The sequence below is a fragment of the Anoplophora glabripennis genome, unplaced genomic scaffold, assembly GCF_000390285.2.
Source record: "Anoplophora glabripennis isolate ALB-LARVAE unplaced genomic scaffold, Agla_2.0 scaffold175, whole genome shotgun sequence".
In the NCBI taxonomy this organism is placed as follows: Eukaryota; Metazoa; Arthropoda; class Insecta; order Coleoptera; family Cerambycidae; genus Anoplophora; species Anoplophora glabripennis.
In genome coordinates, this window is record NW_019416926.1 from 135,676 (window position 1) to 148,348 (window position 12,673).

The following is a 12,673-nucleotide window of genomic DNA, read 5'->3' on the forward strand; positions in this document are numbered from 1 at the left end:
CTGATTTCCGACAAATAGATGTTTCATTTGAAATACTAGAAATGAAGTTTGAGGAATTAAAAGTTGTGGATTCTGAAATATATGAAGCGATCCTGGAGACGACGAGTGAAGAAGGGTTACTGCAAGAAATAGATGCTGCTGACGACTACAAGAGGAAATTCATTCTGCTGCGTTCTCGTTATGATGAGTTCATGGGAAAATCCAAAGGACAGCCCCTCTTAGAAGCAAGGTCGGTTCATCATGATAGTGCTTGTTCAGTAATAAATGAAGTCGTCGGTACAGGTATGCGTAAGTTTAAGTTGCCTAAAATAGAATTTAAACGGCACAATTCAAGAAAATCCATGAAGATCCAGACATTTATAACCATGATAAGATTGAATATCTAGTACAGGCTACTGTTGAGGGTAGCAGAGCCAGACAATTGGTGGAAAGTTTCCCGGCAATGGGAGAAAATTACGAGAAGATTGTTGAGAGCATGCAGTCGAGATTTGGTCTGGAAGATTTACAAATTGAAGTTTATGTTCGCGAATTACTAAAGCTCGTAATAATGCAATTGCTTCCAATAAAATATCAATTTCTGCTTTGGATGATCGCATAGAGACACAAATAAGAGCTTTAGAAACATTAGGTATCACTTCTGAAAAATGCTGCGCGATGCTTTTTCCGCTTATAGAATCCTGTTTATCCAATAATGTATTAAGGGCCTGGCAGAGATCTCACTTTAGTTCTTTGAAGCATTATACGAGTACTTCTCGCGATTGTGTATCACAGGATGAAGGCGATAGTACTTTAGAAATTCGATTTCAGAGTTTAATGGACTTTTTGAAGAACGAAGTGCAGAATGAGCAACGTATATCCTTGGCTGCTGAAGGATTTGGTTTGTCGTCTGTTAGTGGAATTATCGATAGTGAAGTAAAAAAGAGGAGACCAATTAAGACAGCTCTTATACCTTCTGCTACAGATTTGATTAATTATGAGGCCGCTAAGTGTGTCTTGTGAAGGTACACATGCAAGTGATTCCTGCTTTAAAGCCCAAAAAATGTGTATTCAAAACAAGAAAGAAACTTTGATGAAGAAGAGTGCTTGTTTCCGATGTTTAAAAATAGGACACCAGGCAAAGAAATGTCGTATTCGTTTGCAATGCGTCATTTGTGGAAAATCACATGCTACCTTGATGTGTAGGTACTGATTTAACAGTGAATAAAACGTCCGCTGATAATACACAGAGCACTGTTAATGAAAATTGTGCTAAAGACAATTCCCTGGCTAACTATTCGACTCCACTGGTCTTCCTACAAACTTTACGTGTAACGATAAGTTCTAAATTTGGATATAAGAAAATTAGTGCTTTAATTGATACTGGTTCAGAACGTTCTTATATTTTAAAGTCGACTGCTATGGAATTGGGATGTTCACCTAAATCTACAGAAAAAAATCATACATTGTCTTTTTGGTGGTACCGAAAAAGTAATCAGGCACCAATGTTTTGAAATTACAATCAGCAAAGGAAAATACTCATGTGCTTTTGAAGTTCTTGACCAAGACATAATTTGCAATGAAGTATGTCCTATATCCCAAGGTCCCTGGATAGAAGAAGTTCGTTGTTTAGGTATTCAAATAGCTGATGTAAATAATTCAGGACCTATCGAACTTTTAATTGGAGCGGATGCGGCAGGAAAGCTTTATACAGGAGGTAAAGAAGCGTTACAATGTGGTCTGGTGGCAATTGAAACAACTGTGGGTTGGACGTTGATGGGAAAAGTCCCTATAGATAAACCTAATTCAACGGTTGCTATGATCACTTTATCTATATTAATCAAAGAAGCTTCTATTGAAGATTTGTGGGATTTAGACACATTAAGAATAAAAGAAACAGCTAAAATAAAGTCTAAAAGCGATATGGCAAGAGCGGCGAAGGAACTCTTCTTACAGACGGTGCAAATTAACGAAGAAAATCGTTATGAAGTGAGACTTTCCTGGTTAGAAGACCACCTCCATCTATCTACAAATTATAATATCGCTAAGAAGAGGTTAAGTTCTACTGTTCTGAAGTTGAAAGGTCAAAAGTTAGTAGAAGCTTATGATGCTGTTTTTCAACAGTGGTTAGAAGAAGATATAATAGAACTGGACAAGGTGAGTGATAAAACACAAGGACATTTCCTTCCACACAGACCTGTTATTAAAGAGAACAGTACTACAAGAATAAGACCTGTGTTTGACGCATCGGCTCGAGAAAAGAATGGACCATCCCTCAATGATAGTTTGGAGAAGGGTATGAATTTAATTGAAGAAATACCTTCCATTCTAATAAGATTTCGAGAGAATCGTATTGGCTTTATAAGTGACATTCGTAAAGCATTTTTGCAAATAAATGTAAACAAAAAGGACAGAGTATTTGAAATTCTTGTGGCTCGATACAGATGGAAACGAAATTATATATAGACACAAACGCGTGGTGTTTGGGGTTAATTGTAGTCCATTCTTACTTGGTGTCACAATTGAATATCATCTATCAAAGTGTTTGGAAAAATGTAAAAAAAGTGAAACTGTGTATTCAGAAGAGACAGTTAAGAAATTATCAAAAAGTTTTTATGTAGATAATTGTGTAACTAGCGTCGTAGACAAGAACAATCGAGAGAAGTTTATTTCAGAAGCAAAATTGGTCATGCTTGAAGCCAAATTTGATCTAAGAGGGTGGGAGTTTACGGACGAGTTAAGCATAGATGAAGATCCTGTATCCGTATTAGGTCTTATTTGGCATAAAGACAAGGATATTTTGAGGATAAATGTAGAGCACTGGTACGACTCGATCAATTCTGACAATATATTAGTGACTAAAAGATCGATTCTTTCAATGGCTCAACGGGTGTTTGATGTGATTGGATTTACTTGTCCTACTACCTTGATACCGAAGTTATTATTGCAACAAATTTGGAAAAAGCAATTACCGTGGGATGAACAGGTAGATTCTGAAACTGAAAATACATTTCGAAAGTGGTTAGAAGACTTGTCTTATCTGCGTCAAATAGAAATCCCGCGTTGGATAGGAAGAAGTGGAACACATAAACTTGCACACTTTTTGTGATGCAAGTAAGAATGCATTTTCTGCGGTTGTTTTCTTGAGAGTTGTTAGCAACGGTAGGGTAATAGTGAACTTATTGAGTGCTAAAGCTAGGGTGGCATCTCTTAGAAATTTGACAATACCTAGACTGGAACTGTTGGCAGCTGTCATTGGAGTTCGCTTATATGTCAATGTCATACAAAATTTAGAGTATAAAATAACATAATATTTTTTTGGTCTGATTCTTCAACGGTATTGTCGTGGATATATGGGGTATATTTGTGTGGAACAGAGTGGTAGAAATTCGTAATTCAACTTTTGCAGAAGCACTGTGACATGTACCAGGGGATAAAAATCCAGGGGATTTACCATCTAGAGGTTGTTCACCAAAATATTTAGCAGAGTCAAAATGGTGGGAGGGACCAAAATTGCTATATGAAGAACCTCACAAATGGCCAAGTATTATATTCGATTCTAATGAAGACGAAATAGCCCAAGAACGAAAAAAGAAATTGGTTAAAACACTAGTGAATTTGGAATCCGATTTGTGGCATTTAACTTATTTCTCCAAATATACGAGGATTGTGAGGATGCTTGGCTGGATTTTACGTTTTATACACAATATAAAGGTACACAACAATTTAGAGGGAGTAGGTCTACATAATAATTGTAGAATTTCTGTTTCTATATAAGTTTGTAATTAGTGAGAAACTTTTTTAATGTTGTAAAATGTTTCTCAGGTGGGAGAATGTTGCAAATTTATAGAATTTCTATATATATTTTAAATATTTTGATTGTAAAAAATTATCTGTTAGAGAATCAATATGGCCATAATGTGAAATATTTTTCAATTATAAAAAAGGAGGCAATTGTCTTAAAATAAAGAAAAAGAACGTGACATTCTCAAACAGAGTTTTTTTAAAAAATATATATAATCTTGTTAACAGTACCGAAATCTATAATAAATACGTGTGCTTCTAATCATCACTCTCATTTTGAACTCTCGTGTTGCTGCAGACGGGTAGTTTCTATGTGTACACGAAATTATAGCCCCACCAACTACCAAAGTCTGTCATATGACTTTTTCCTGCTTACTGGTTGTGTAACTGTTTAATCGTGAATTCCATCGTACAGCCACCTAAACGATCACTACTCTATACTCTCCGACGCCGACCCCCTACATTTGAACCACCCACCCCCAACCCAAATCCCACGGTTGGGGTCGGACCAACCCCAGTTCTTATCGAAGCCTGACATGACTTATCCCTGCTTACGGCTTATGAAACCGTTCAATCTTGAATTCCATCCTACGCCCATATTGTTTAATACCCTTTAACCCACAGGAAGTACCAAAACCTGCCATAAGATGCTGTTGCTGTTTGTGGGATGTGAAACCCTAGCTGTAGGTTCGACTGCAGTAGTAAAGTAAAATATTTCGGTAATTTATTGACCGATAATCTGTCAAGAGCATCCCCCTGACCTTTGGGGGGTTGGTGGGGGTTGCAGGGTTCGGTGCCCATTGATAGTTTTAAGCCTAGTTATGGTATAGGTGTCTGTAGGTTCGACTACAGCAGTGAAATATTACGGTAAGCCAAATGACCTGTTAGTCCACGGGCCCACGTACAAAGAAAAAAATGATTACCAGCAAGCTGTAACTTTGCGTGCAGCTTAAGTTTGACGAGTCTCCCAAGATTTGACTATGAGGAAAATTCAACAGTGGTAAGTTTTCCCGTGATTTTCAGGAAAACATGTCAACCTGGCATAGACATGGAATGTTATGACCAGCACTTTTTTTTTAGTTTAAATGAAAGATATATTCTTTTTAAACGTCCCAAAAAATTTGTCCGACAAAAATGTTGGGTATTTTAAGTTTGTCCTCCACCCCAAATATGTCGATTTGGTGACATTATGGTTAATGACAACCAGCAAGCTGATTTTTCTGGGAGGGTTTGGTAATAAGATTTGAAATGAAAGTATCTTATTGTCCGACAAAATTCTTGAGAAGTTTTTGCAGTCCGACGCCCGGAAGATGTCGATTTAACGACATGGTTGGTGATAACCAGCAATCTGGTTTTGATTTTTTTCTGTAATAATTGAAATGTAACACACACAATAATATACTTGTCCGCCAAAAAGATTGGAAAGTTTGCCTTAAAAATGGGGAAAATAACTATTTTTGTGGTACATAATGTTCATTCCGCTATAAAATAATTATTTTTTTAATCTTGTTAACAGGAGCAACAGAAATTCATAAATAATTATGGCTATAAAAATTAATTTAATTAATCTCCATCAAAATGATTTCTTTGTTCAAAAAACTTATATGTACATTTTATTTTATAAACTATTTAACTATTTTATAAAAAATGGTAACTGTAAAATGAATGCATAAATTTTTGCTTGAGCTTAAATTAAAATTTGCAATCTTGTTTTGACAGTTTACACATAGTTTTGTTCTTGAAAAACCAATTAAACCAATTTTAAAAATATTATTATACATTAATCAACGCGTTTATTAAGATTGTCTTGTTGTAAAGTATAAATCCTTAATGCGAAATGACTTTGCAGCATTTAAAACCTGCTGCCAAAGTTCTTAACAGGTGTTTATAGTTTCTCCATAAACAACTGATTTCATGTAACCCCAAAAACGGAAGTGTCGGCATTCCATCTCACATTTATGTACATACAATTTAAATTAAGATGTAATTTTAGGTACGAATAATACTTAATGGACAGTAACATACAAATGACAGCAATGAGACAAGTGGAGTATGTCAATTATTTGATTTTCGTCCAAAGTTAAGAAACTTCACCGCTAAATTAATAATAGGTAGGTACTTCATTGCAATTTAATTCAACAGCATTGGAAGTTTCAAAGCCAAATATCTCGAAAACGTTGCGAGACAGCTAGTTTTATAAAGAGTAGCTTTTTTGTGTAAAAAAAGTTGGAAAATAAGAATTTGATAACAAAGATGAGATACCTTAAAGTATAAAAAAGTTATGTCGTTTTTAACATATTCAATCTACTGCAGCTAGCGCCCTCTATGAACTTTAACCAAAATGTGAACACATTTCAATTCCTCTGCTTAAAGAACTCCAAACCTCAAAATTTTGTGAGGATATTTGCATTTGTTAAGGAATAAATGAAAAAAAACTAAAATAATATTTTACATTTAACACCATGTATCTCTTTAACTATCAACTTTTGGACTAGGGTAAGTTGGGCTAAATCGCAATATTTTTGCTTCGAAAATCTACCCATGAATTTTGACCCATTAGCTCTATTATTAATTTTTTTTTGTAATCGTATAAAAAAAATATTTATTTTGAAATTTGAAAAATTTAAACAAATTTTTTTTCATATATTTTTTTTTATTAAATATAAATTTTTCTTCTACATCATGCGTAAGTATTGAAACTGCAAAAATTTTATAGTGTAATTTTGTCGGACAAGCAAAAAAAACCGATAATTTTGTCGGACAATTAAATTCTCAGATTAATGCATTTTTTTTAAATAATGACGCTTTTGTCCGACAGCTGGTTATCGCCAACCATGTTGTCGTTAAATCGACATCTTCGGGGCGTCGGACTGTAAAAACTTCTTAAGAATTTTGTTGGACAATAAGATACTTTCATTTCAACTCTTATTACCAAACCCTCCCAGAAAAATCAGCTTTCTGGTTGTCACCAACTATAATGTCACCAAATCGACATATTTGGAGTGGGGGACAAACTTAAAATACCCAACATTTTTGTCGGACAAATTTTTTGGGGGGTTAAAAAAAGAATATATCTTTCATTTAAACTAAAAAAAAGTGCTGGTCATAACATTCCATGTCTATGCCAGGTTGACATGTTTTCCTGAAAATCACGGGAAAACTTACCACTGTTGAATTTTCCTCATAGTCAAATCTTGGGAAACTCGTCAAACTTAAGCTGCACGCAAAGTTACAGCTTGCTGGTAATCATTATTTTCTTTGTACGTGGGCCCGTGAACCATGTAATCTGCCAAGTTCATTATCCTTATCTTTGGAAGTGGTTTCGGGGGGTTGGAAGGGGTTGTAGGACTTCGTGCCCATTGTGACTTTTGATCAGCATGACAAGGACTATCAAAATACGAAGTTTCATAAAAATTGTCCGGTGTTCAATTTCCATGTTTTTGTTCTTATTTTCTACACCATTTTTTATAACTATTTTATTAGCTCCTGATTCAACTTGTTTTCAGGAATTATGTTTTTCTTTTAGAAGCGTACTAAAAAAACGTGACTAGTGATGGATGCTTTCGCTCGAATTATCGTACGACAAAAAGTCAGGAATCGCTTTTTCAATATAATCAACTGAAACTTTATATTCGGACTAATTTTTTAGAGGGAAATAACTTTTCTTTAAAGCATTTCCCCCTAGGGTTGAAAAAAGGGTACTTTACTCGTGGGTCGATTTGCAGTTTTCGTCTGCCCCTCGTAAATAACGAACGTTTTTATGGAGTTCGATTAGCGCTATTTTGATTTGACGACATGCAGAGACAACTGACAATCGAAATAATTTATTAAATTTATACATAAAGTTTTTTCCCATATGACGCAAATTTTTTGGTTAGTGCTGTATATACCGGATGATTCAGTTTGATATTCGCGGCCTCGTATCTCTTTTATTTTAACAAATAGTTTTAACAAACCCTATATATTTTTATATCACTGCTCAATCTCTATCAAATGACACTATTAGATCGTCTCCATGGTAACATATCAAAATTGCTATAGTCAACTGATTTTGTTCAAATGGCACACTATACAGGGTGAGTTTTTAGTGCGTATTTCTTCCGTAGCGCTCGTTCCTTATAATATTCAACAAAATGGGACAGCGCAAGGTTTTTCCGCCATATTTTTGCACATTTTAAAAATATTGACGAATATACAGGGTGTTGCGTTTTTGCTGTACACGGTCCAACTTTCTTATTTTAAATGGAACACCCTGTATATTTTACAATATTCTGATGAAGCAAGAAATTCTGAATCAAAAACATATAATATACTCTATACCTAATTCTAGCGGTTTAGGAGATATTCTACATTTCTTATAAAAAGTGACAGCCGCAGAGGTTGGTTGACACCTTTGTAACTTCTTTCATTTAGCAAGTAGGCATTTAATTTTTGACGAACGGAAAGATCGTAGATGCATCTACCTTTTGCAACTATAACTAGTTCAATATTATTAGTTTAGGTTAACAAACTTACACTTAATTAGTGCAGCATGCGAATACGTTTAAAAAACTTGGACGTTTCCACATAAAAATTTCGAGTTTTCCACATTTTCTGAATTTCATTTTCGATCACTTTTTTTACCGCTTTGTATAAAAACTGGAAAATTTTTATATCAAATCCGATAAATTAGGTCTTCCTCTACAAATTTTGCAGACAGTTGCATCTGTCAATTTTTACCTAAAAATCAAAATATCTCAGAAACGGTCTATCGAAAGTATGGAGTATGTTATATGTTTTCAAAAATAAACGGACAGGTCAGAATCGCGGGGGGGGACTAAACATTCCTTATTTTTTTACATTATTTTACTTTATTTATTAAATATATCTGATGAGAAGTTGAAGATAACGTTTCCTTTTAAATCTGTGTACTGGATATTCCACTAAATTAACCCAGATCAGAATCATGGACGGAGCAAACTTTTCTTTATTCTTTTTACCTTTTCTACCTTATGTACTGAAGTCTTTTAATGAATTTATATTTATTAACTAGGTACCTTTTTGAAACTATAGACCGGAAGTTTCACAAAACTGTTCCAGGTTAGTTTTGTGAAACATCATGTTTTCGTTTTTCCTTGCATGTTCTCCTTCTATATTGAAATTGCAGAAAATAAAATTTTTATTTATTAATCGAACGCCTCATCCTGATCGCCACCACCACCACCGCCGAATCCCTCCACTACCACCACAGATTAAAAAAACTTGATTTTCTAAAAAATCTTTGACAATCCGTGAAGTTATCTTCTGCATTGGTTGTACCAACACAAATTGTAAACCAGTTTACGACTACAAAACATACTGATTTCCATGTTCCATGTTTCAACTATCTACCTAAAAATCTGCAGACCTCAATTGAAAGAAAAGTAACCGTATCGTAAGTACCATTAAACCACTACTGGCAAATTAGAACTTTTATTAGAAGCTCAAACTGCGCATCTTTCAACATAACGATACATATCTCCTAAGACTAGGCCAGTAAATAACTCCAAAATGACCCGCAGCTTCATCATCGTGATACAATCTAAAAATTTCTGGCCAATTTGCAATTGGTACGCAATCAGTCAAATTTCTACTTATTCTACTTTTTATTTTTATGTTAAGCAAGAAAACTTATTAAATAGATTATCTTATTATTTTTAATGAGAGTAAATCATAATTAATTTTATGTAGTGTAAACTTTTTTTCTAAAAATATTGAGAAAAAAAATGGTATCTTAGCAACAGAAGAATTCAGTAATCCTTAGAATAAAAGTGTTAATCAAGTTTTAATTTATACAATTTATTATAATTTTTTAATTTTATTTTTATATAAACAAAGTTTACAATAATTTTTGTTTANCAATAATTTTTAAGGAAATGTGAACATAAATACATATTATTTAATATTGTGATGTATAATATAATTACAGAAATTATTAAAGAGCTTTAGACCTTCCTTGTTTGAGAATTCTATTAATGTTATATAACATGTATAAATGCAACATGCAAATAACAATAACGTTGACGAATCTCTTAATATAATGTTTTTTAAATGATCCTAATTATATTATACAGGGTGTCCCGCATAAGAACCGAACAGGGCAGGTGCATGTAGAGGTGTCCAAAATATTGTAAATTTAACCAAACTTACCTACATGCAAAGTTGCACCCCTGAGGAGTTATTAGCCCCCAAAGTGGGCCCTAAATTTCGAAAAAAATTAATATCTGCAACACTTTACCGCAGAAGAACCAAATTTAGTACATGATTTAGGTTTATTACTGGTCTTCTTTGACTATGATTTAAAGTTAACTGAAGCACTACAGTGTTCATTTAGGATGACTCACCTATAAAATTCTACCGAACTTTTTTTCATTGACCGAATTGAAAAATGGTAATATTAATTCACGGCAGAATTTAATTTTAAATTTGTTTTCACTCTTGTTAAATTATAAAAAACTTTTATGGTTTTCAAGAAAAACCGTATTAACTGACACTAGATTTTAACAGTGTTCATTAGAAAATAATCAAAAAGTCAGTAGTAGGCTTTATCTTTTAACTTTGACAATTGGCCAAATAAATTTTACTTCACTTCTCTCCTAATTCTACAAAAAGAAAACAAGTACCTAGGTAGTTTTTAAATAAACGATTATTGCATTAAGTAAAAAACACAAATAAATAATAAAAATAATAATTGATATTTTTTCAACAACAATCACAGGCAATGGTTGAAATAAAATGATTTTATTACTAACTGACAAGATAAATTCATTGCTTACTACTGACTTTTCGATTATTTTCTAATAAACACTGTTAACATCTTGTTTTAGTTAATACGGTTTTTCTTGAAAACCATATAGCTTTTAAAATTTAAAAAAGTAAAAGAAATTATAAAATTAAATTCTGCTGTGAAGTAATATTATTTTTTTTTAGTTCAGTCAATGAAAAAAAGTTCGATACAATTTTAGGGGTGAGTCATCCCCAACGAACACCTTGTAGTGCTTCAATTAACTTTAAATCATAGTCAAAGACGACCAGTAATAAACTTATATCTTGTACCAAATTTGGTTCTTCCGCGGTAAAGTGTTGCAGATTTTATTTTGTATACAGTACAACTTTGTATACAGTGTAGGAAAGTACCGATGGTCTATCGGAAGTTACGTGAAAGCGATAAAGTAAGCCATAGAAATCTATGTGATAGACAAGGATGGCTATAATGAAGGCGTCAACGCCCATTTCGCCCTTCCACAAATAAGATCCACTTCTTATTTGTGGAAGGGCGAAATGGGCGTTGACTATTAGACGCCTTCATTATAGCAATCCTTGTTTATCACATGGATTTCTATGGCTTACTTTATCGCTCTCACGTAACTCCTGATAGACCATCGGTACTTTCCTACACTGTATAAGTAAGTTAGGTTAAATTACAATATTTTGGACATCCCTACATGCACCTACCCTGTGTCGGTTCTTGTGCGGGATAACCTGTATGACACATTGCCCAAAACAAAAGGCGAACATACTTTCTAAGGTAGGTAATTATAGAAAAAATAAATTGTTTAAATTAATAATTTTTCTATTTCAAAACTATGTATTTATTAAAATTATTTATCTATTTCAATGCGCTTTTCTGCACAAGTAAAATCTTGTAAAAATGTGAATTTTGATAAGAAATATCTTTTTAGTAATTATGTTTTTCCAATGACTTTGACATTCTTGTATCTATTAATTAATTATATTAATATTGTATTCTCTTTGCTTTCAGCACTAAAGCTACAAATTTGACACATTTATCAGAAATCACACCATCGATTATGTATAAACGCAGATATTTACAAATAAACATGCATGACTTAAAAAAAAATAATGGTGAACTAACACATGTAGTTATCAGAGCCCTACCAACTAAGGAACCAGTAAGTACGACAGTTTTTAGCTATGTTGTCTTATGTGATAATGTCCTATTTCTATTAAACCAGCATTCTACAAAACAATTAACTACACAATGCAATTGAAAAATGAAATAAATACACAATGCATGTTTATATACACCCTGTTCCGAAAGATAATGGTAAAAATGAAGGGGTATACAGGGGAGGTCAAAATAGATGTAGTACTTCATAAAAAAATTTCCTATCGGGCTTCGTTGTGGAAGTTATTCGTCTTCAAAGAAAGAAGTTTGAAAAACAAATTCGATTTATAACTTCTAAATCGTTACCATGACAACAATGTATAGTTCTTTTCATACTTATAGTAGACATAAAAGCCTGCCGGCAAGTGTGATAGGGGGAGAGTAGGGCAAGACAATTTTTAAATGTTCGTAGAAAATAAATGTTATAACAGCTAATTTATTTCACAAATCATAATGCTCTTATCAGGTATACTCATCTAGATAAATTGAATACAAAATTAATGAGAAATAAAGTGATATTAATTACCTACATATTTTCAATTCAATTTAAAGGTTGCTCCACTTTACCCTAGGTGGGCAGGATCTTGAATCGCCAGACGTGGGCCCTGTGTTGCCGATATGTAAAAATATTCCCTAAATGAATAATTGCTAAATTGAATGAAATTAATTTATTCAGATATTTACGTTTAAAATATTAAGTAATGTTCTGAAAGTATAATAATATGATGAATTTGCATACATTTATTTAAAGAATAATTGCATTATTCACTTCATTTTTGAAATGTATGTTGTCCATTTTTAATACAATACTAACTCGCCGAAACATTTGGCAACACAGCTGGGCTAGCAAGAAAACAGATTCTGACGATCTCTCTAAGACGTACGTTGTTCTCAAATTCCTAATGTGAGACAGAGACAATCAACAATTAGACACGGTGCACTTATTACTTTAAATTTCTGATAGTT